This window comes from Bufo gargarizans, chromosome 5, assembly GCF_014858855.1.
Source record: "Bufo gargarizans isolate SCDJY-AF-19 chromosome 5, ASM1485885v1, whole genome shotgun sequence".
In the NCBI taxonomy this organism is placed as follows: Eukaryota; Metazoa; Chordata; class Amphibia; order Anura; family Bufonidae; genus Bufo; species Bufo gargarizans.
In genome coordinates, this window is record NC_058084.1 from 299787541 (window position 1) to 299813473 (window position 25933).

The following is a 25933-nucleotide window of genomic DNA, read 5'->3' on the forward strand; positions in this document are numbered from 1 at the left end:
ATCAGAGAACCCAGTTTCTGCTGCAAGAGCCTCCTCATATGTTGGGTCAGATATTGCTCTCATATTGTTAAAAGTTAACATATGGGGTTTGAGGGGGTTTGTTTGTTTCTGAGGGTATGTCTATTCTTATAGTGATTGCTGCATCTCGTGGAAGGACTGCACTTCATTAAGCTGCATAAACAGAAGGAGAAAGTTGCAACGTGAGTACTGGAGGAATTGTACCAGAAGGTAGTGATTCCACCTTTCTGAGTTATAGCAACTTCAGCTTTGTTATCCTCCGATAGTGTCATTAGGATTGTCAGTAATCCCACAGTCCAAGTGGATTGTCTGTGCCGTCTTCCAGAATTGAGGGAGTGCATCCTGGTGGAGGTCAGAGCTGTCTGCTCCCGTTAGTACCTCACTTTGTCCTTTTTCGAGGTCAGGACTGTCTGTCCCCGTTATTACCTCCTTTTGGAGTGCCTCCTTTACCAGTTTTACTCTGGTGGTGTGGATCCAAGTAGGTGCTTCTTCCGTGAGTACTGCTGTGCGGGTCGCGGCTACCACTGCAGTAGGTGGTCCGTAGGTGAAGTCTCCTGCAAATTTTCCTTTCTTAAATTTTTTTATCAGCACGATATCTCCCACTTGGAATGGGTGAGTTGGTTCCTGTGGAAGACAAGGAAACTTACAAGCAACTTTTTCTTCAATTTCACTTAGGGTTTTAATCAATATGGTTACATTGGTGTTTTGGTTGTTCCTCAAACATGTGATACACCTTCCCACATAATCTGACACTAAATGTTTAATGCCTGTAATATAGAAATTCTGTGCTAGCTAGCGTCTGCCAGGGCATTGCCTTGGGACACATGCTCTTTACCACCAGTATGCGCTCTGCAGTGGACAATTGCAATCTTTGAGGGCAATCTTATGGCTTCTAAAAGTTGTATGACAAGTTGTAAATGTGAGATGTGTTCACCATCAGCTGCAATGAATCCTCTCCTTTGCCAAATGACCCCATGGTCCAAGACCACTCCATGTGCGTACCTGCTGTCAGTGTAAATGGTGACTGGCTTGCCTTTATGTAGTATGCATGCTCTCGTGAGTGCAATTAATTCTGCTGCTTGTGCAGATTGGTATGTGATGGGTCTTTGCTCTGCTGCAGGATCCATCAACAAAAACTTTAGGAGCCCCTTCGACTGGTACAGATTGTAAATCAGAGCGGGGTGATGTCTCATGTTGTATGGAGTGTATACAATCATGTGCCTCTGTCAAGTGATCCTCAGGTCCTTTAAGACGTAACAGTGCATTCAAGATAGGTGGTGGGCCTGAGGTGTGTGTTGTGTATTTGACTTGGAGGGAGGGATTGCTGAGGAGTAGAATCTCACATCCAGACAGTCTCTGTGCGGACATGTGCTGTGTGTGTATGCCTTTGAGAAGGCCTACTGCATCATGTGTGGTGTACAGGATAGTCTCATGTCCCATTGTGAGTGGTGTTGCAAGCTCAACCATCATAGCACAGGCTGCAAGAGATCTCAGACAGGCCAGCATTCCTTGGACGGATGCCGGAACCACCTTTGAGAAAAAGGCACAAGGACGTAACTTGCCTCCGTGATATTGTGTCAGCACACCCACCATGGTTTTACCATTTTGTCGAGCATATACGTGGAATGTGAGCCTGTAGTCAGGGAGGCCAAAACCCAGACTTGTCATTAAAGAACATTTCAAATAATCAAATGCATTTTACATTTCCTCAGACCACCTGATGAGAGCTGGCATTTCTGCCAGAGTGGCTTGTCTCATTACAATGTCATAGTAGGAGCAATCAGGAATTCATTGTCTGCAGTAGTTTATCATACCAAGGAAAGATAACATTTCTTTCTTGGTGTGCGGGGTGACCAGGTCTGCAACAGACTGGACTCTTTCTGTGCTGATTCTCCTTTCTCCCTTTGTGAGAACAAAGCTGAAGTATTCAACTTGCTTTTTACACCATTGCATTTTCTTGTGCGACACCTTGTGTCCACATTCAGACAACCATTTCAGCAAAGATAAACCATCTGTTACATTGGCCTCCTCTGACACACTTCACAATAACAAATCATCCATGTATTGTAAGAGTACAGAACCCTGGGGGGGGGGGGGGGTGCCATGGTTTTAAACTTGCTTGGAGGACAATGCTGTACGCTACAGATTAATCAGCATATCCCTGGGGTGAGTTGATGACCCTCAAAGGAAAAAGCAAAAAGAGTCTGGTCTACTTGTCAACCGTGATAGAGAAGAAAGCATTTTTCAAGCATCTGGCTGACAGCAACTGAGAAATGTCTCAGCTGTCTCTGTTTACTCACGGTTTTGGCTCCTGAACTTTTGTAACTATGTGTGGGAGTCTGTATATTCCTGATCTCAAAGCATCCCGCTGCCTCCTTCTCATATAAATATTTCTCAAAGTCTTGTATTTTGTCTGAGGTCCATGAGAAAACGCTCTGCTTTAACAGTCAGCATGAGATTGGGAAGAACTAGGCTGCAGCCTGCAGTCCCTCATTGGGAGGGGGAAACTCACACTTAGATTTTCCTCCACCCACAATAAGAAAATTCACCAAATTAATGAGTGATAATATTACAGTGAGATATGTTCTTACACTTACCACCAGAACAATAGCTCTCACACAAACATATGAATCTTAACACTCTATGTATCTTATACTCTAAATATAGGTATGCATCAAACCAAGGTAGGTAAGTCTCCCTGAAACTGTTCTCTTACATGTACCCCTGGTACTAAAAAAATCTCTGACAGTTAGATAAAGTAAATAGATCTCCAGGAGATCCTATGGTGTGTCCCTGACACAAACCAACTTACGGAATAGATCTCCCTGAGATCCTATGGTGTGTCCCTGACACAAAACACATCTCCCTGAGATCTTCATGAAAGTACTCCAAGTACTTATTATAAACTCCCGGAGTCTATTTTTAAGGCTTAACAATGTATCCCAGATACAAAATAAAACCTCACGGGTAGAGATGTGGCCAGTGCCCTCAGACCGGGCAGTGGACAAAAGGGATGACTCTCTTACCGGACACGAGGATGGTCTTCTCTATTCCAGACGGAGCCCCCAAACTGAAAGGATTTGGACCTTTCTGGATCTCTATGACAACTTTGGTTTGAGACACTGATGTCAGGAGAGATGTTTCTCAGTTGCTAATAACAGACACACACAAGTATTACTGAGAAACTGTATTGTGCCAGAGTGTGGCCTTATATAGGCAGTAGAAAGGTTTGCATAACAACAGTGTTTAAACCAATCATAAAGATAAACATTGGTGCTCACACACATACTACCGGAACATCCTTTTATGGTATGTACACATATAAGAATGACCATGAATGAGACAGAACGTTTGTTCTAGTTCTAGGATATTCCCAGAATCAGTTCTGAGACAGATAAGTGAACCTAACTTACGGCGGGGGAGATGCGAAACAGTGTGTGGGTGAGATATTATAACAATTCTGTACTAGTGTTGAGCGCGAATATTCGAATTGTGATTTTTTTCTCGAATATCGCAACTTCAAAATTTCACGAATATTTAGAATATAGTTATATATATTCGCAAAATCTTTTTTTTTTTTTTTTTATTGTTATATTTTTTTCTTTCCCACTTCCCTAAAGTTGTTCTTACCTGTCCTTTGGATTCCTGGCTGCTCCAGTCAGTGCCCGTTGCCGCTTCTGCCGACTTCCATGCTCATGGAGCGTCCCTATCACCATGGGAACGTCTCCATATACTAGAATGTACTGTCGGATTTGAGAATTACGTTGAAATCGCAATTCGATTAATTCAAGTTATAATAATCGAATTGCAATTTCAACTTAGCACTGCTATATTCCATATTAGGCTAGAATTAACTAATATGGAATATAGCAGTGTTAAGTTGGAATCGCAATTCGATTAATTCAAGTTACAAAATATTCTTAATATTGCTCTAACTTCGTCTTTTAGAATATTCGTAATATTCTAAAAGACGAAGTTAGAGCAATATTACGAATATTCTAAAAGACGAAGTTAGAGCAATATTAAGAATATTCGTAAAATACACATATAGATTGTAATTTAGCTAATATACTGCTATAGTAATTTTTTTAATAGTGCACATATTTTACAAAACTTAAGTTCAGAAGAGGCAAAAAAATGAGAGAAAAAAAAGGAATATAGCACTATATTAGCTAAATTACAATCTATATGTGTATTTTACGAAATTTCGTAATATTGCTCTAACTTCGTCTTTTAGAATATTTGTAATATTCTAAAAGACGAAGTTAGAGCAATATTACGACATTTCGTAAAATGCACATATTAGTCTAGCCATAGTCAATTAGTCATAGGAACGTTGCCTTATACTATCAAAAGAAAAATCGCAATACGCAATTAATTAAATGGCATATTATTCGCGATAATTGGAATAATTACGAATATTCGATTTCGACGAATAGAACACGAATATTCACTCGAATATTCGCGAAATCGAATATGGCACCTCCCGCTCAACACTATTCTGTACATGTAAGAGAAGACAAGATGGAGTCACATTTCTCTTCAACGTCCACCATCCATTTGGATATCTTCTCTATCAACTTTCGATGTTCTTTTCTGAGCCTTCCATGTTAATTGCGGTTATCGGCGAATCAGGGTTCCACGCCGGAGAGGGACTATGAGAAAGAGAGACCAAATTCACGGGATATGAATGGATGAAATGTTATTTTGATCGAGCAGAAATATGGGAAAATTTATTGAAGCACAAATGTGGGACAAATTCTAAAAGTGCAAATGTGGGACAAATTATTGAAGCGCAAGTGTGGGGCAACTTGTTAAAGTTTAAGCATTGAATGAAAAGCTCGCATCAGTTAAAGAATTTCTGAAATTGTATTCCCTGTCACCTATGCAGAGCAGGGGTTTAGTCACGTCCAAAATTGTTAACCCAAGAATGTAACAGAATAATTAGTGAAATTTATTAACCTGTCTACTTGGTAGAGCAGGGGTCTATGACAGAAAAAAATTGTTTAATGTCACCCAAAAATGTAAAAGAAAAATTTGTGAATGTTTTAACCTCTCTTCTAGGTATAGCAGTGGTACATCACACCCAAAAATTGGTGAATTTCACCCGAAAATGTAACATACAAATTTGTGAATTTTTTTTAACCTGTCTACTAGGTATAGCAGTGGTGCATCGAACCCAAAAATTGGTGAATTTTACCCGAAAATGTAACAGACAAATTAGTGAAATAAAACAAAATAAAATACGTACAAATATAAAAAAAAAAGATTTATAAGGTGGAGGTTGATATGGAGTAGGAGTTTGGGGAGGCGGTGGATGTAGAGGTGTAGGTGAAACAGTGTTGGAGGAGGACGAGGTAGCCAACACTGGTTTTAATATATATATATATATTTTTTTATTAGGGTACACTCCAAAAGAGTGTGAAATATCTAAAATACAAGAATGAGCAATTGCGCTGTAGTATAACAATGGCTGGTTAGGGCCGGTATACATGTCTATTCTGCACAAGGTACGGACAAGTCCTGTGGGATGCATGCCTGGTTCATTTTAATGAACGCGAACTTGTCCACATTGGCTGTGGACAGGCGGCTGCGCTTATCTGTGATAACGTCCCCTGCTGTGCTAAACAACTTGAAGACCCAAAAGTTGAAGGGGGCAGACCCGTCATTCAGTATGGTAGGCATGTGCACACATACTGCTCAACCATGTTGGTGAAATGCTGTCTCCTGCTAAGATGTTCCTTATCAGCAGGTGGTGCTTGCTGTTGTGGCGTGCTGACAAAGCTTTTCCACATATTGGCCATGCTAGCCCTGCCTTCTGAGGTGCTGGCAGTGCCCCAGCTACGTTGACGACCTCTTCCTCGTCCATTGCCTTTGCCTTGTGCTTCCACTGTGCCCCCGGTGTCAGGTGGGAATGCCAGCAGCAGCGCGTCTACTGGCATGCACTTGAACTCACGAATCTTACGATCACGCTCCAGTGAGGGAATTAAGGACAGTACATTGTCCTTGTAACTGGGCCACCCAGTAATCAGCACAAGTTAGAATGTAGGCAACTCGGCGGTCGTTGCGGAGACACTGCAGCATGTTATCGCTCATGTGTGCCAGGCTGCCCAGAGGCAACGGAAAGCTGTCCTCTGTGGGAGGTGTATCGTCTGTGTCCTGTGTACTTCCCCAGCCACGCACCAGTGATGGCCATGAGCTGGTCTAGGTACCACCCTGCTGTTAACAAGGTTCCTCATCCTCTACCTCATCATCCTCCAGAACTGTGCCCTGGCTGGAAAATGGTGTATCTGGCGTTTGTGGGTGCAGGAACCCACCCTCGGAGAAACTTATGAATGACTTGCTGGAAACAGTACTAAATGATCCCTCTTCCTCCTTCTCCTCCAGTGCCACATCTTCTTCCATCATTGCAAGCAGCGTTTTTTTCAAGAAGGCATAGTAGTGGGATAGTTAAGCTAAGAACTGCGTTATCGGCACTGTCCATGTTGGTGGAGTACTCAAAACAGTGCAATAAGCAACATAGGTCTCGCATGGAGGTCAGTAATTGGTGGTGAAGTTGTGCTGTTCCGCAGAGCGACTCACCCGTGCATGCTGCAGCCGAAACTCCACTATCGCCAGCTGCTGCTCGCACAGTCTAGCCAGCATGTGCTAGGTGGAGTTCCACCTTGTGGGCACGTCGCATATGAGGGGGTTAGCGGGAAGATACGCTGCAGCACTGACAGGCGAGTAGCAGCAGAGTGAGAACACTGAAAGCGCGCACAGATGGCCCGCACTTTGTGCAGCAGCTCTGACATATCGGGGTAATTTTTAAGGAATCTTTGCACCACCAAATTCAGCACATGCGCCAGGCAAGGGATGTGTGTCAAACTGGCTAGTCCCAGAGCTGCTACGAGATTTTGCTCATTATCGCACACTACTAGGCCGGGCTTGAGGCTCACGAGCACCAACCACTCATCGGTCTATTGTTCAAGGCCCGTCCACAGCTCCTGTGTGGTGTGGGGTTTGTCCCCCAAACAGATATGCTTTAAAACTGCCTGCTGTTGTTTACCCCTGGCTGTGCTGAAGTTGGTGGTGAATGTGTTACACTGACCGGATGAGGAGCCGGTAGAGGATGAGGAAGCGGAGTAGGAGGAGGAAGCAACAGGAGGCAAACTGAAGCACCCTGCAATGGTGGAAGAACATGCGCCAAACTGCTATCCGCTTCAGGCCCAGCCGCCACTGCATTTACCCAGTGTGCTGTTATGTAGATATAACGGCCCTGATCGTGCTTACTGGTCCATGCATCCGTAGTGAGTTGCACCTTGCCACAGATGGCTTTGCACAGTGCACATCTGATTTTGTCCCCCACTTTGTTGTGCAGGGAAGGGATGGCTCGTCTGGAAAAGTAGTGGCGGCTGGGCACGACGTACGGTGGGAGAGCCATCGCCATAAGGCCTTTAAAACTCTCCGTCTCCACCAGACAGTATGACAGCATTTCAAAGGCCAGTAATTTTGAAATGCTGGTATTCACGGCTAGGGATCGCAGGTGGGTAGGGGGGTACTTCCTCTTCTGCTCCAGTGTTTGGGAGATGGAGAGCTGAACGCTTCCATGGGACATTGTGGAGATGCTTGGTGACCCAGGTGGTGCTGGCAGATCCTCTGTTTGCAGGGTGGCAGATGGCACTGTCACTCCAGAGGTGGATGAAGAGGCCGAGACTGCAGCAGAAGAGGAAGCAGGAGGAGCCAGAGACCGTTCTTGGTTTTTGAGGTGTCTACTCCACTGCAGCTCATGCTTCGCACTTAAATGCCTGGTCATGCAGCTTGTGCTCAGGTTGAGAACGTTTATGCCTCGCTTCTGGCTCTGAATGCACAGCGTGAAAACAACTCGTGTCTTGTCATCAGCATATTGTCTGAAGAACTGCCATGCCAGGGAACTCCTTGGAGCTGGCTTTGGTGTGCTTGGTTCATTGCTGCGGTGGGCAGTAGCAGGCGTACTGTCTAGGGGACAGCTGCTCCGCTTTTGCACCCTGCTCCTTCTTCTGCTGTGCTGGTGGCTCTGTGCAACCACCGCCTCTTCCTCCAAACCTTGATTCCATATGGGGTCCAGGACCTCATCGTCCTCCACATCATCCTCCACCCAGTCTTCACCCCTGCCCTCCTTGTTAGTCTGCACACTTTCGAAAGCCCCAGCAGTTGGCACCTGTGTTTTGTCATCATCCAAGACGTGCTGCGATGTCCTCCCATGTACTCATCTTGAAAGATAAGTGGTTGGGCATCGGTGCACTCAATCTCTTTCCCTTCTAGGGCAGGGCTAGGTGGATGGCCCTGGGAAACCCTGCTAACAGAGTCATCAAAAAGCAGACTGCTGCATGACTTGGGGCTCTTATTGCTTGGCTGATTGCAAGGGGTAAGGTGAAAGACTGATGGACATGGGCTGCAGGTGCCAACTCTCATCTTTCAGCAGGAGACTGGATGGGAGACAATGTGAAGGAACTGGAGGCACTGTCAGCAACCCAATCTACTATCGCCTGTACTTGTTCAGGCTTTACCATTCATAGAGCCGCATTAGGCCCGACCAAATACCGCTGCAGGTTCTGTTGCCTACTCGCACCTGAGGAAGGGGTTTCAACTTGTGCGTGTAGCTGGCACAGATCGACACGTCCTCTCCCTGAATCAAGAGCTTCACCAGCATCACCATGACCTGGCTCAGGTCCCTTATTTGACGCTTTCCTCATATTTCTGAAATTTAGAATCTTGCCCTAAATGGGTGTTTAATTAATAGCAGAATAGAACGACAGTATGTAAAGTTTGTATCTCACACGTACAGGTGCAGACTAGGCCGCAATTAGTGTTTTTTTCCCAAAATGGTTGTTTTTCAAATAACTGACTAGAACAAGAGCATCTAAAGTGTGTATCTCACAATGACATGCAGCAAAGGCTGCAAAATTTAGTTTTTTGCCCAAAATGGGTGTTTGTTATACCTCTTGAGGACACATGACGTACCAGTACGTCAAGTTGTCCTGGTACTTAAGGACACATGACGTACTGGTACGTCATGTGTTGTTCCGATCACTGCCGCCCGGCGGTGATCGGAACAAGGTGCCTGCTCAAATCATTGAGCAGGCACCTCGGCTAAATGGCGAGGGGGGGTCCTGTGACCCCCCATGTTGGCGATCGCAACAAACCGCAGGTCAATTTAGACCTGCGGTTTGCTGCGCTTTCTGCAGTTTCTGATCCCCGCGATCAGAAACTTTAATATGCCTAAAATATATATGTTTCACCCACCCTGCACACCTGAATGATTTTATGTTGGCGGGGTGCAGGGGGGTGGGTTTCGGGCAGTGCGGGCGTTGCAGGATCGCGATCCCCCGCCCGCCTCCCCTTTAATAATCGTTGGTGGCCAGTGGGTATACCAGCGTGTCAGCACATGGCTGACACCCTGGTATAAACGACTGACATCTGTGATGCAATGTCAGCCGTTTAACCCTTTCCATACCACGGTCCGTAGCTCCCTCCCTCTCCCATCGGGGGCTGCTGTGCCTTTGCAGCCCCCGGACAGAATGGGGTGACAGAGGGAGGAAGCCCCCCTCCTTACCCTTCCCCGTCTGTGCAGTTGTGGCCACAACTGAGCAGACGGGGAAAGTTCCCATGGCAACAGGACGCCTTCTTAGGCATCCTGCTGTCCATGGTGCTGAACAGATCTGTGTTAAAGTGCTAAAGGCATAGATCTATTCAGACAAAGTGTAAGTAGAATACAATACAAAACACTATATAGTGTACTGTACTGTATTATACAGACATCAGACCCACTGGATCTTCAAGAATCAAGTGGGTCTGGGTAAAAAAAAAAAAAGTGAAAAAAGTAAAAATCAAAAATCACATTTATCACTGATTAAAAATGAAAAAAATAAAATTCCCTACACATGTTTGGTATTGCCACGTCCGTAACGACCTGATCTATAAAACGGTCTACTTTACCCTAACGGTGAACGCCATAAAAATAAAAATTAAAAAACTATGATGGAATTTAAATTTTACCCACCTAACTTCACAAAAAAGGCAATAAAAGTGATCAAAAAAGTTGCATGTACGCCAAAATTGTAACAATCAAACCGTCATCTCATCCCGCAAAAATCATACTCTACCCAAGATAATCGCCCAAAAACTGAAAAAACTATGGCTCTTAGATAGAGTTGAGCGAACACCTGAATGTTTGGGTTCGAGAAGTTCGGCCGAACTTCCCGGAAATGTTCGAGTTCGGGATCCGAACCCGACCCGAACTTCGTCCCGAACCCGAACCCTATTGAAGTCAATGGGGACCCAAACTTTTCGGCACTAAAAAGGCTGTAAAACAGCCCAGGAAAGGGCTAGAGGGCTGAAAAAGGCAGCAACATGTAGGTAAATCCCCTGCAAACGAATGTGGATAGGGAAATGAATAAAAATAAAAATGTAATAAATACACATTAACCAATATCAATTGGAGAGAGGTCCCATAGCAGAGAATCATGCTTCACGTCACCCAACACTGGAACAGTCCATTGTCAGATATTTAAGCCCAGGCACCCAGGCAGAGGAGAGAGGTCCCGTAACAGAGAATCTGGCTTCATGTCAGCAGAGAATCAGTCTTCATGTCATAGCAGAGAATCATGCTTCACGTCACCCAACACTGGAACAGTCCATTGTCAGATATTTAGGCCCAGGCACCCAGGCAGAGGAGAGAGGTCCCGTAACAGAGAATATGGCTTCATGTCAGCAGAGAATCAGTCTTCATGTCATAGCAGAGAATCATGCTTCACGTCACCCAACACTGGAACAGTCCATTGTCAGATATTTAGGCCCAGGCACACAGGCAGAGGAGAGAGGTCCCGTAACAGAGAATCTGGCTTCATGTCAGCAGAGAATCAGTCTTCATGTCATGGCAGAGAATCATGCTTCACGTCACCCAACATTGGAACAGTCCATTGTCATATATTTAGGCCCCGGCACCCAGACAGAGGAGAGGTTCATTCAACTTTGGGTTGCCCCGCAATATAATGGTAAAATAAAAATAAAAATAGGATTGAATGAGGAAGTGCCCTGGAGTACAATAATATATGGTTAAGGGGAGGTAGTTAATGTCTAATCTGCACAAGGGATGAACAGGTCATGTGGGATCCATGCCTGGTTCATTTTTATGTCAGCTTGTCCACATTGGCTGTAGACAGGCGGCTGCGTTTGTCTGTAATGACGCCCCCTGCCGAGCTGAATACACGTTCAGACAAAACGCTGGCCGCCGGGCAGACCAGCACCTCCAAGGCATAAAAGGCTAGCTCTGGCCACGTGGACAATTTAGAGACCCAGAAGTTGAATGGGGCCGAACTATCAGTCAGTACGTGGAGGGCTGTGCACACGTACTGTTCCACCATGTTAGTGAAATGTTGCCTCCTGCTAACACGTTGCGTATCAGGTGGTGGTGCAGTTAGCTGTGGCGTGTTGACAAAACTTTTCCACATCTCTGCCATGCTAACCCTGCCCTCGGAGGAGCTGGCCGTGACACATCTGCCTTGGCAACCTCTTGCTCCTCCTCTGCCTTGGCCTTGGGCTTCTACTTGTTCCCCTGTGACATTTGGGAATGCTCTCAGTAGCACGTCTACCAACGTGCGCTGGTACTTGCGCATCTTCCTTTCACGTTCCAGTGCAGGAAGTAAGGTGGGCACATTGTCTTTGTACCGTGGATCCAGCAGGGTGGCAACCCAGTAGTCTGCACACGTTAAAATGTGGGCAACTCTGCTGTCGTTGCGCAGGCACTGCAGCATATAGTCGCTCATGTGTGCCAGGCTGCTCAGAGGTAAGGACAAGCTGTACTTTGTGGGAGGTGTATCGTCATCGTCCTGTGTTTCCCCCCAGCCACGCACCAGTGATGGGCCCGAGCTGCGTTGGGTGCCACCCCACTGTGCCCATGCTTCATCCTCCTCCTTCTCCTCCTCATCCTCGTCCTCCTCGTCCTCCAGTAGTGGGCCCTGGCTGGCCACATTTGTACCTGGCCTCTGCTGTTGCAAAAAAACTCCCTCTGAGTCACTTCGAAGAGACTGGCCTGAAAGTGCTAAAAATGACCCCTCTTCCTCCTCCTCCTCCTCCTGGGCCACCTCCTCTTCCATCATCGCCCTAAGTGTTTTCTCAAGAAGACATAGAAGTGGTATTGTAACGCTGATAACGGCATCATCGCCACTGGCCATGTTGGTGGAGTACTCGAAACAGCGCAACAGGGCACACAGGTCTTGCATGGAGGCCCAGTCATTGGTGGTGAAGTGGTGCTGTCCGCAGTGCGACTGACCGGTGCGTGCTGAAACTCCACTATGGCCTGCTGCTGCTTGCACAGTCTGTCCAGCATGTGCAAGGTGGAGTTCCACCTGGTGGGCACGTCGCATATGAGGCGGTGAGCGGGAAGGCCGAAGTTACGCTGTAGCGCAGACAGGCGAGCAGCGGCAGGATGTGAACACCGGAAGCGCGAACAGACGGCCCGCACTTTATGCAGCAGCTCTGACATGTCGTTGTAGTTGTGAATGAACTTCTGCACCACCAAATTCAGCACATGCGCCAGGCAAGGGATCTGCGTCAAACCAGCTAGTCCCAGAGCTGCAACGAGATTTCGCCCATTATCGCACACCACCACCCCGGGCTTAAGGCTCACCGGCAGCAACCACTCAGTCGGTCTGTTGTTCTATACCCCACCACAACTCCTGCGCGGTGTGGGGCCTGTCCCCCAAACATATGAGCTTCAGAATGGCCTGCTGACGTTTACCCCGGGCTGTGCTGAAGTTGTTGGTGAAGGTGTGTGGCTGACTGGATGAGCAGGTGGAAGAAGAGGAGGAGGAAGCCGAGTAGGAGGAGGAGGCAACAGGAGGCAAAGAATGTAGCCCTGCGATCCTTGGCGGCGGAAGGACGTGCGCCAAACAGCTCTCCGCCTGGGGCCCAGCCGCCACTACATTTACCCAGTGTGCAGTTAGGGAGATATAGCGTCCCTGGCCGTGCTTACTGGTCCACGTATCTGTGGTTAGGTGGACCTTGCCATAGATGGCGTTGCGCAGTGCACACTTGATTTTATCGGTTACTTGGTTGTGCAGGGAAGGCACGGCTCTCTTGGAGACGTAGTGGCGGCTGGGAACAACATACTGTGGGACAGCAAGCGACATGAGTGGTTTGAAGCTGTCTGTGTCCACCACCAGCCTGAATGACAGCATTTCATAGGCCAGTAGTTTAGAAATGCTGGCATTCAGGGCCAGGGATCGAGGATGGCTAGGTGGGAATTTACGCTTTCTCTCAAATGTTTGTGAGATGGAGATCTGAACTCTGCCTTGTGACATGGTTGAGATGCTTGGTGACGGAGGTGGTGGTGTTGGTGGTACATCCTCTGTTTGCTGGGCGGCAAGTGCCAACGTTCCTCCAGAGGCGGAGGAAGAGGCCGAGGCGGCAGCAGCAGAAGAGGTAGCAGGGGGAGCCTGAGTGAGTTCCTTGTTTTTAAGGTGTTTACTCCACTGCAGTTCATGCTTTGCATGCAGGTGCCTGGTCATGCAGGTTGTGCCAAGGTTCAGAACATTAATGCCTCGCTTCAGGCTCTGTTGGCACAGCGTGCAAACCACTCTGGTCTTGTCATCAGCACATTGTTTGAAGAACTGCCACGCCAGGGAACTCCTTGAAGCTGCCTTTGGGGTGCTCGGTCCCAGATGGTGGTGGCCAGTAGCAGATGGAGTCTCTTGGCGGCGGGTGTTCTGCTTTTGCCCACTGCTCCCTCTTTTGCTACGCTGTTGGCTCGGTCTCCCCACTGCCTCTTCCTCCGAACTGTGAAAGTCAGTAGCACGACCTTCATTCCATGTGGGGTCTAGGACCTCATCGTCCCCTGCATCGTCTTCTACCCAGTCTTCCTCCCTGACCTCCTGTTCAGTCTGCACACTGCAGAAAGACGCAGCAGTTGGCACCTGTGTTTCGTCATCATCAGAGACATGCTGAGGTAGTATTCCCATGTCCTCATCATCAGGAAACATATGTGGTTGTGCGTCAGTGCATTCTATGTCTTCCACCACTGGGGAAGGGCTAGGTGGATGCCCTTGGGAAACCCTGCCAGCAGAGTCTTCAAACAGCATAAAAGACTGCTGCATAACTTGAGGCTCAGACAGTTTCCCTGATATGCATGGGGGTGATGTGACAGACTGATGGGCTTGGTTTTTAGGCGCCATCTGTGCACTTTCTGCAGAAGACTGGTTGGGAGATAATGTGAACATGCTGGATCCACTGTCGGCCACCCAATTGACTAATGCCTGTACCTGCTCAGGCCTTACCATCCTTAGAACGGCATTGGGCCCCACCAAATATTGCTGTAAATTCTGGCGGCTACTGGGACCTGAGGTAGTTGGTATACTAGGACGTGTGGCTGTGGCAGAACGGCCACGTCCTCTCCCAGCACCAGAGGGTCCACTAACACCACCACGACCATGTCCGTGTCCGCGTCCCTTACTAGATGTTTTCCTCATTGTTACCGTTCACCACAATAAGAAAAAAAATATTTGGCCCAATGTATTGAATTCAAATTCAGACCTTTTTTACAGGCACCTAACACTATCTGGCTATCTATTTAGGTACCGTATTACATTAATACAGGCACAGCAGTAACAACAGATTTAGCTGAATATAAATTGTAGGCCTAGTATTTAGGCGCTGGATGACAGGTATCCCTTTTATGGACAGAATTAAACTTGCCCTGCTACAGCAGAAACCACTGATTTAGGGAATTGCTAAGTTGGGAATTGTATTTCAACCCAGAACAAAAACTGTGCTTTGGCGGACTCTAAATAAATTGACCAGCCACAGCAGTAACAACAGATTTAGCTGAATATAAATTGTAGGCCTATTATTTAGGCGCTGGATGACAGGTATACGTTTACGGACAGAATTAGACTTGGAAATGCACCGTATCGTGTGAAGTTATTGAGGATGACCCTATCCCCACCTTCAACCGAATATACCCTTTTATGGATAGATTTAAACTTGGCCTGATACAGCAGAAACCACTGATTTAGGGAATTGCTAAGTTGGGAATTGTATTTCAACCCAGAACAAAAATATATATCCTTTGCCAGACAGCAGACAGTATTACAATTGGCTAGCCACAGCTGAAACACCAGATTTAGGGTACTGCTATTTTGGCAATTGTATTTCACCCCTCAATAAAATAGCAAGCACAGCCAAGCACCTGATGTAGGATATAGCAACAAAAAAAAACACACTATTGATGGTTAAATGTATTTGGTGGCAGCTTGTGCTGGCACACCACAAGACACTAAATGGCCGCCGATCACCCCAGAAAAAAAGTGACAGAAAAACGCTCTGGGCAGCCTAAAAACAGTGAGCAATTAAATAGCAGAAGTTGAATGATTCACAGCTGTAGATCGATCACTTCATTAAGTGTTTTTGCTGAGTAAATCCCTGCCTAATCTCGCCTTAACAGCAGCAGCTGCATCCTATCCCTACACTGATCAGAGCAGAGTGACGTGTGGCGCTACAGACTCCAGCTTAAATAGAGGCTGGGTCACATGCTGCACTGGCCAATCACAGCCAATAGTAGGCATGACTGTGATGGCCTCTTGGGGCAAGTAGCATGATGCTTGTTGATTGGCTGCTTTGCAGCCTTTCAAAAAGCGCCAAGAAAGCACCGAACACCGAACCCGGACTTTTACGAAAATGTTCGGGTTCGGGTCCGTGTCACGAACACCCCAAAATTCGGTACGAACCTGAACTATACAGTTCGGGTTCGCTCATCCCTAGTACTGACATATCGGCTTTTATACTTGTGCATTTTAATGTTGTCTTTCTGTAGGGTGCACGTATGTGTTGCTTTGGTTAATTTTTATTGCTCCACTACCAGTTAAACCCTACCCCTGTATTATCTATCACTTAGAATTATCTGCAGACCCACTGCGACCCACTGCAACTAGATTCTAAAAAGGAGCCCACAAGGGATAGGACAGTGTTTGTCAGCGGTTAAAGTGGCCCTGGAAAAAAAAAAAAAAAAAGTAGCCCCATGTTGTTGGCTGGTCCAAATTGATAAAAGGCAGGGCTTACACTAGTAGGCAGGACCAGCAATACTATATTATACTCCCCCAGCAGAGCCAAATATCTCAGTGCAGCACAAAATAATGCCCCAGCAGCACAAAGTTCCTCCAAAATACCCCTCTGTGGTGGCCAGTGCCAGCTGCCACATTCTGTCCTTCAACTGTAGTCGTCTCAACATGGCAATACAGTTGAATTCAGGAATCAGGAGGGCATCTGTGGTCAACGGCCAGGTACATAACTAACATAGTATTAATAAAATCTGTGAGAGAGAAATCATTACTGACCTGGCTGGCTGCCATCAGAGGCTCAGGCAGCGCCCTGAATATTGGCCCACCCAGAAATTTCCCTGGGAATTCTATGGCCAATCAGTGATTGGGAGGGTCACCCTCTTTGGGAGCTCTCATTAGGTAAGGAGAACTAGAGGGTAATTGAAGTAGTTGTTTTAGTTTACTCTTGTTACAATATTTTGTAGTCATTAAAGGGTTCACCTAAGGCTAGTTTTACACTGGTGTTTTGGCTTTCCTTTTGTGAGACCCATTCAGGGCTCTCACAAGCTGCCCAAAACGGATCAGTTTGCATTCTAATGCATTCTGAATGGAAAAGGATCCACTCAGAATGCATCAGTTTTCATCAGTTCCGTCTCCATTCCGCTTTGGAGACTGACACCAAAACGCTGCTTGCAGCGTTTTGGTGTCTGTCTGATGAAACTGAGCCAAAAAGGATCCATCCTGGGACAAAATGTAAGTCAATGGGGACGGATACGTTTTCACTGATACAATCTGGCACAATAGAGAACGGATCCGTCCTCCATAGACTTTCAATGGTGTTCAAGACGGATCTGTCTTGGATATGTTAAAGATAATACAAACAAATCCGTTCTGAACTGATGCAGGCGGTTGTATTATCTGAACGGATCCACACAAAATGCGAGCATGAAAGTAGCCTAAGTAGCCTAAGTTAAATAAATAGTCAAGCAAAACTAACAAAAAGAATCACTACTACAGAATATCCCCGCTGCAGCCAGGAAGATGACATCAGCCGCAGGGAGGACTGGGACTTAGCTCTGGAAGGATCGGGAGAGAAAATTGTAAATATTATAATTCATTATTTTACCACATTTACTGGGACTGCATGAGTTTTGTTTAACTCAACCCCTTTAACATGCTGTGTTATTGACAAATAGGTTTGGAAGTTTTAATATACATCATCAATAGTTAACTTCTATTGAAATTGTAGGCTATAACATGCATTCTCTGTCATTTCTCATAATTCACTCACAAACTGTGGGTTCCTAACTAGGCACATGCATGCTGTACTAATTGTCAGTGCTAAATCATATAATTCTATTGCATATGTAAATGATGACAATTTATGCTTTATACATATTGTAATTTTTCAAGGCATGACTACAGATTGTAAAATGTATGACTAATCTGTTATGTAGCAGACAATAAAGAGTACGGTATTGCTTTTTAAATGTCTCTTTCTTCATTAGTAAGCGATGTCTGTCTTATGTTCACTACTTTCTAACCCAGATCTTTAGACTTTGATCATACAATTTTGTTTCCTAATTTTCTTTGGAAATTAAAGCAGTAAAATAGTTGACTTAAATCATTACATTAGCGAGATAATTATATTTTTTAAGTTGTTCTCACAACAATGCTCATCTTTAAACTAACAAGTGCTACAAGCACATAAATGTGAGGGCTCACAATAGGAGGTTTTTCATGTAAGAACAATAATATAGTTTAATGCTTGTCAAAAAGGAAGTTTTCGTGACACTTTTACCAAGAAAATAAATATGAGTTCTAATTTGAAATAATATATCATTTAACGAATCAGAACTTTTCTTAGTTCAAAATAGCAACTATACAGGTGAAACTCGAAAAATTAGAATATCGTGCAAAGATTTATTTCAGTAATGCAACTTAAAATGCAAAACTAACATATGAGATAGACTCATTACATGCAAAGCGAGATATTTCAAGCCTTTATTTGTTATAATTTGGATGATTATGGCTTACCGATTATGAAACGCCAAAGTCAGATTTTTTGAGGTACCCTTTGCTCAGGGGGCATGAACTAATTAACTGACTAGAGTGTGACACTTTGAGCCTAGAATATTGAACCTTTTCACAAAATTCAAATTTTAGGCTGCATTAATGCAATTCCTTTTAATTTGCATTAATAAAGTAAATAAACTTTTGCACGATATTCAAATTTTTCGAGTTTCACCCGTATATCAAACAATTTAGAAGGACATTTTTATAGCAAATAGTTTATAAATAGAGTTGAGCGGACACCTGGATGTTCGGATTTGACGGGTTCAGCCGAACTTCATAAAAAAGTTTGCGTTTGGGACCCAGACTTGAACCCGAACTTGACCCCGAACCCCATTGAAGTCAATGGGGACCTGAACTTTTGAGCATTAAAAAAAGTCATGGAAAGGGATAGAGGGCTGCAAATGGCAGCAAAATGTGGTTAAGAGATTGGCAAGTGCTCTGCAAACAAATGTGGATAGAGAAATGACTTAAAATAACATAAAATATGTAAAAATAAAAAATAACAATCTAGATTTTGGAGGACGAGGTCCATATGGAGTAGGAGGTTAAAGAGGCAGTGGATGTGGCGGTGTAGGTAGAAGCGGCGGTGGAGGATGAGGAGGTAGCCTACACTGCTTTTTAATTTAATTTTATTTATTTATTTTTGTTTAAATTGGGGTACACCCCAATATAACCTGTTATAACCTTATAACCCTCTCCAGCCATGCTAAACAAATGTTCAGACAATGCACTGGCTGCAGGACAGGCCAGCACCTCCAAGGCGTAAAGGGCAAGCCCAGGCCATATGTCCAATTTGGAGACCAGAAGTTGCAGGGGGCAGACCCATCAGTCAGTACGTGCAGGCCTGTGCACACATACTGCCCCACCATGTCGCACGTCCCTGTAATGTCCACGATCCAATTGGATATCTGCTCTATCAACTTTTGATATTCTTTTCTGTGCCTACCATGTTGATCATAATTAGCAGCGAATCAGGGATCCATGCCAGAGAGGGAGTGTGAGAAAGGGAGACCACATCCAAGGGAGGTCAATGGCTGCAATGTGATCAAGCTGAAATGTGGGACAAATTATTGAAGCCGAAGCTTCCAAGTAAAGAAGGGGGCGCACAGCAATTACCCACTCCCGACTCAGGGAGGTAGTGACGATAAATAACAATACAGGACCCTTAAGATGCCCTGTTATTGAAATGATTATTAAAAAATTATAGGGAAAGTCACTTGGGTATTTTGGATTTGTAAACGTTAGACAGGAGAGGCTGTGCTGCCGCTTTGTTAAAGGGAATCTGTCACCTGCTTTACCATTTTAAGCTGTCACCATCGCTATGTTCACTTAAGTGCCTTATTTCCAGCAGTCTTTTTTTTTACTTTATTTTGTTTTGTCCTTTTGATATAAAAGCGCTTTTTTATGATATGCCAATGAGGCTCCAAGGTATTTCAAGCTTAAATTTCACACTGACAAATGATGCATAGGCCCCAGATGGAGGGTATTGTACTTTTTTAAACCCAGAAAATTATTGCTGTATTTCAAGCTTGTATTTAACAATGACAAATGCTGCAAAGGCCACAGATGTAGGGTCTTGCCAAAAATTGGTGATTTTTTTAAACCCAGAATATTATTGCAGTATTTCAAGCTTCTATTTGTCTGTCACAAATGCACATATGCTGTGCTGGTGCACAGAACTAGCATACAATGGCTGCCGCAACCCACCTACTAACTAACAAATGGATCAAAGTTAATTTTCTGGGTCACTGGGCTCAGTACAGGGTAAAAAGATTGTGCACTGCACCCACAAAACAAAATCTAGGTAGATCGCTGAGTTAACAAGCACTTCAGATTAAAGATTCTTTCATATTCTCTCCCTCACAGCAGTAGCATCCTATCCCTACACTAAGAGTAATGTGCAACGCTATGGGACTCCAGCTTATATAGAGGCTGGATCACATGCTGCAACCCTATTTATATAACATTACTGCTAAAGAAAAATAATATGTTTTGCAGATTCACCGAATGGAAATGGAAGTTTTACAGTGATAAGTGGAGTCCAGAACAGGACTAGTTGCTAGATAGTTCTTAAGAATGAATAGCGATGAAATTATATGATTCATTTTGGCTTGACTCAAATTATGCTTGACTCAAATATTAATCCATTTAAATGTATACTCATGATCAGTGCACGCATATCGTCTCACTGAGTAATTGAGGTAAAATATGCTGTGTAAAATAAATCTAAATTGTATTTAATTCATGGGGATGAGTGCATTTAATTCATTTTAGGCTACTTTCACACTAGCGTTGTTTGAATCCGGTGTTCAATTCCATCACCGGAACTGCCCGCCGGATCCGGAAAAACGTGTGAAAACGGATTACATTTGAATCCTGATCAGGATTTTGATCACAATGAAAAAATGCATTGAAAAAAACGGATCCGCCATTTATGGACTTTAACTTTTTTTCACATTTTTCGGTTTTAACATGCAAAAGCCGGATCCGGTTTGACGGAACACACAGCGCCGGATCCAGCGTTAATGCAAGTCAATGGGAAAAATGCCAGATCCGGCATTCAGTCAAAGTGTTCAGGTTTTTTGGCCGGAGGTAAAAATACAACATGCTACGGTTTTCTGAAAAGCCTGATCAGTCAAAATGACTGAACTAAAGACATCCTGATGCATCCTGAACGGATTACTGTCCATTCAGAATGCATGGGGATAAAACTGATCAGTTATTTTCCGGATTTGAGCCCCTAAGACGGAACTCTATGCCGGAAAAGAAAAAACGCTAGTGTGAAAGTACCCTTCGTTAATAGGATCTTCCCCCTTTCCTAGCTTATTTGATTAATCATTCTCAATAACATTTTAGATAACTTTATATGTCTCAGTGAGGCATTTGGGTATAATTTTTTATTAATACTCTTGTGCCACACATCTCAGGATATGTTTAGCCAAAAGCATAAGTGGGCACCTACTGTATCTATATTTTCAATGGAATCTACCAAAGGTTGTGCAGTGTTCTTGATGCATAGCTGCTATTTACAGGCACAAAAGCAAAGCTTTAAGAGTTGAGAAGGATTTTAATGTTGATGAGCTATCCTGAGATTATCTCATCCTATTAGATCTATAGAAGCTTAAATGTCCATATTCAAGGTGATCAGATTTTTGAAGAGTCAGTGTGCTGCAGCCTCTTCATTGTTTACCTGGGTGTGGCAGTGTAGAGTAGAAGGAGATAGCATGCAGAGTGAGGGAAGAGTTAGTTAATATGTGAGCAGTGTGAAGTGCAGCAAGGGCAGCACATGTTTAGTCCCCAGTTAAGGGAGGCTGCCTCTGACATCAGACCCATAGAATTCAGATGCCACAGCCAGATTGAAATGAGACAGATAAAGGAAGTAGAAGGCCAAGGCTAGGGCTGTACCTGCTGTACCTGCAAGAGCTGACACTGAACTACCCCTGACATTGAACTTTATTTATTTTATGACTTGTACATCTACCTCAATGCAATAGATTAAGTAAAAGTTCCAGTTGTTTATCAGAACTGACTCCTCTTTATTTTACACCTTCCCTGAACACCAGGGACCCTGCACCTAAAGCGATACCACCAAGGGCACCTCAACCAACATCTGGCAGTGGATCCCTGAACACCAGAGTGTGCTCTGAAGGAATCCGGTGCTGTCCTTCCCATCACTGCATGCCGGCCCAGGGAGCTGCTAACCGTAAGTAACCACTACTATACCCATCAGCCCTCCACACTCACACCTAGTGCCCCTGCAGTCCAAATCGCTGCACTATAACTTATGAAAGCTTCATCTTTTTAAAGTGAATGGGTCAGAGCTGCCACATACAGCCACTGAAGAATGTATAACATTCTGCCTGGTAATGAAAAGGCCACGGTACTTGCCAATTTGCCCCTTCAAACAGCTGGTAAAAAAGTTATGAGTTCAACTCGCGTATGTGTGAATTATCCTACGTATAGATAATCAATATTAAAATTCTGCACAACCCTTTTACATCTTGACCTCCAACTAAAAATGAGAACATTTCTTGAAATTTGTTTTCTATGGAATTCATATTTTTTTAAATTAATTTTATTTGTGTCCGAACCGATTCTACACATATAAAATAGGCTCTAATTGGCATGACATTTTGTATATGACACTATGAGGTCTCTTAGGACTTAGATTTTTTTTAAATAAATGTTTGCTCTTTTTCTGCTCCACCTCCCTTTTAAGGTCTTGAATCGAATGACAACAACAGCAAATAATGGCACTGACATATATAGCTATGGGTAAATGCATGTTTGAAGATAAGATGTTTAAAAACACACTGCGCCACTGCATGTGCTATGGTTTTTCATGTTAGAAACCTTCCAGAAAAGCAACATTTTCTTAAATTCTTCTTCTTTCTTTGAACTAAGTGTTCACCAACACAGTGTTAGCCTGGCAGCTCATGTCTGCTGCTGTCTTGCTGTCCCGGGCAAGCGTAGGCATCACTCCACTTTCCCTGTGTGAATTGGGACTAGTGTTCAGTGAACTGTCCTTCAGCACTGCAAGAGTTAATTTAGCCCAACGCCAAACTTTGAACTATGCGTTTACTAACATACAAAGTACAAACAATGCAGCTTTTGCAGTAAAATAGCTTTGAACTACATAGTCTGATGCAGCATTGTGTTCAATAACACAGGAATAGCATTGCAATGTTTGTGGCAAAATGTATTTGAAAACTCACATATTCCAAAGCTTCCATAATTGGTCCCTTTATTGAGGGAAGATAGTGTTTAAACACATACAGTGTTATGTGATAAAAACATCCAAAAATGAGGCCTTGATGGGGTCAGAATGCCTACCCATGTAACATGTACAAGTGTTACTTGTCAGTAGAAAGAGTGGCTTGCTGACAGAAAGTCTTTAAAGATTATGCCTCAATGGGTGAAGAATACATGCACAAGTAATAATTACTGGATGAAAAAATTGCTTTTTCTGAACGAGTCTAGAAAAACGCTCTCTCTTAATTGGTAGCAGAAACAGTACAATATGGATGTGGAAAAACTTCTCTGAGATTACATTGGAGACTGGGCAAGAAAGAAGACAGAGAGCATACTAGATCAAATTGACCAACTCGAAGATGCTCTCCTGCTAATCTGGAACCCGGCCCACTAACCACCCCTCAGTTTATTAAATGCTTATATAACAATAAAAATGACTGGTTGGCTCAGCAGTTTGCATGCGGTTTTATTAAATCAAAAATTCACACATATCTAAAAATATAATATATCTCTAAAATAAATGGCTATCGATGATTAGCTTGTAGCTTCCACTTGATAGATAATTCATATAGTGCATAAACCTTCTACTACAATTAATACATTCATTTTGGTCCCTCAAATGCAATTAAATTGATTAAAAAAACATACAAAAAACTGTTATGTAAATACTAATTGGGGCATTTACTGGAACAGTGTCCTATAGTGATCTTGATCGCTGTTAAATTGCAAGCAGATCGCTATTAGAGATGCCCTTTCGGTTCGCCCGGCGGTTGCAGTGAACTTTACTCATTCGCGGTTTGCCGAACATGCAAACATATGGTGATATTTGCTGGCGCCCTATTTTTTTACATTGTGAGAACTTTGACACATCCATCAGGTGGTACAGGACAGCCAATTAAGACGTTTCAGCACATGGACATACCCCCTACCTGTATAAATAGACCCGATCTGGCTGCCATTTTCCATTCTGTCTTTTCAGTGTAGGGAGAGGTTGCTGTGTGGAGCAGGGTCAGGAGGTTAGAGTGTTAATAGTGACACAAATCGCTAGCTAATAGGTCCACAAAAGTCCTTTTAAGGACTGGTATACGTGTGCTATTGATTGGTGTGCAGTATATAGGGGTGTAATACACCTTTAATATACTTTCTAATATAGAAAGCATATTATAGTAGATTTGTAAAGTGCAGCATTGTGACTGGTGATCGGTTCTGCAGCGATACTACAACAAAAAAGAGCGACAAACACAATTAGAAAAAAGTTTTATAACTGGTGTGATTCTAGACCAGTGGCCCCCAAAACCACATATAGAAGAGGGGTGTTATCTAAGAATATACTACTCAAATAGTGTATTTGGGTGCTGCAGAAATGTATGCGCCTTCACTGCGTTATCTCTGCTACACACAGTGAGTAAATTTAAAGGAAAATCTAAACTGATGTGAAAGACCAGTGGGTCCCAAAACAACATAAAGAATTGGGGTGTTATCTAAGATAGAATATACTACTCAATAGTGTATTTGTGTGCTGCACAAATGTATCCACTTTCACTGCTTTACCTCTGCTACACACAGTGAGAAAATATTTTTTTTTTTTTTTTTAAACTGGTGTGAGTCTAGACCAGTTGACACCAAAATGACATATATAAGCAGGGTATTATCTACTAATACACTACTGGAGAAATTTTGCCGCTTTCACTGCGTAACCTCTGCTAGACATAGTGATAAAATTTAAAATATATATATATTTTTAAACTGGTGTGAGTATAGACCAGTTGACACCAAAATGACATATAGAAGCAGGGTATTATATACTAATACACTACTGTAGAAATGTAGCCACTTTCACTGCGTTACCTCTGCTAGACACAATGATAAAATCAATTTTAGTTTTTTTTTAACTGGTGTGATTATAGACCAGTTGACAACAAAACGACATATTGAAGCAGGGTGTTATATACCTTCTTCCACATACACTGCACTTCTCTATAGACTTTTGTCACCGGGTCATTTAAAAAAATTACTGGCAGAGGTAGAGGCAGGCCCTTTCGCAGGGGTGGTAGGGGTAGGGCAGGAGCACCAGGCTTGAGCCAAAGTGGGAAGTTGCAGAAGGTGCGTTCAATTTCATCAATGGATGCACCAGACTTGGTTGAGTGGATCACTCAGCCTTCCACTTCTGTACCCTCCTCATCCTCTGTATCTGCACCCTCTTCACTCTCTGTTGTGTGCACCCCCAAAGACACCAACACCACCACCACCATATACCCTCCACTTGAGTCACAGGAATTAATTACCGATCCATCACAAGACATTTCCGATGCACAGCCATTCTTGGCATTGGATCAGGAAGAGGAGATAGCAAGTGCAACAGCCGCCACTCAGCAGTTTGATGACAGTACCCAGATCAGCCCAAGGAGGTTGGTCCCCGCTGTTGCTGCCTACTCCGAGATCTCTAATGTTAGTGGTGGGGAAGGTGACGTTGATGATGACATGTCTATAGACATAATGTGGGTGCCCACAAGAGAGGAAGAGGAGGGGAGTTCAGAGGGAGAGGTGGACTAGCAGATAGGGAGGAGAAGCAGGCCGAACTTACATTGTACAGGAGGGACAAACCAGACTGCTAATGTATCAGGAGCGAGCCAACAATCATGTACGGTCACATCTGGCGCTCCCAGGACGCTGGCACATGGCTCCGCAGTGTGGGCTGTTTTTAATGTGTCAGCTGCTGACTATAGTGTTGCCATCTGCAGCCTTTGCAGTCAACGCATAAGTCGCGGTAAGCCCAACACTCACCTAGGGATGACCACCGTAAGAAGGCACCTGGCCTCACATCACCGAGCCCAGTGGGAGCAACGCCGTCTGAACCCACAAAGCCACACTCCAGGCTCTTCTCCTTCTCCTCTCTCCTCCGAATTGTCCTCCACTCCACCTTCCATCATGCCGTCCTCACATTTGTCAGGAAAAAGGCAGGCTTCCGTGGCCCAAATGTTCGAGCGTAAAAACATGATTGTGCCGGCATACATACATAATTCCTCTGGGTAGCC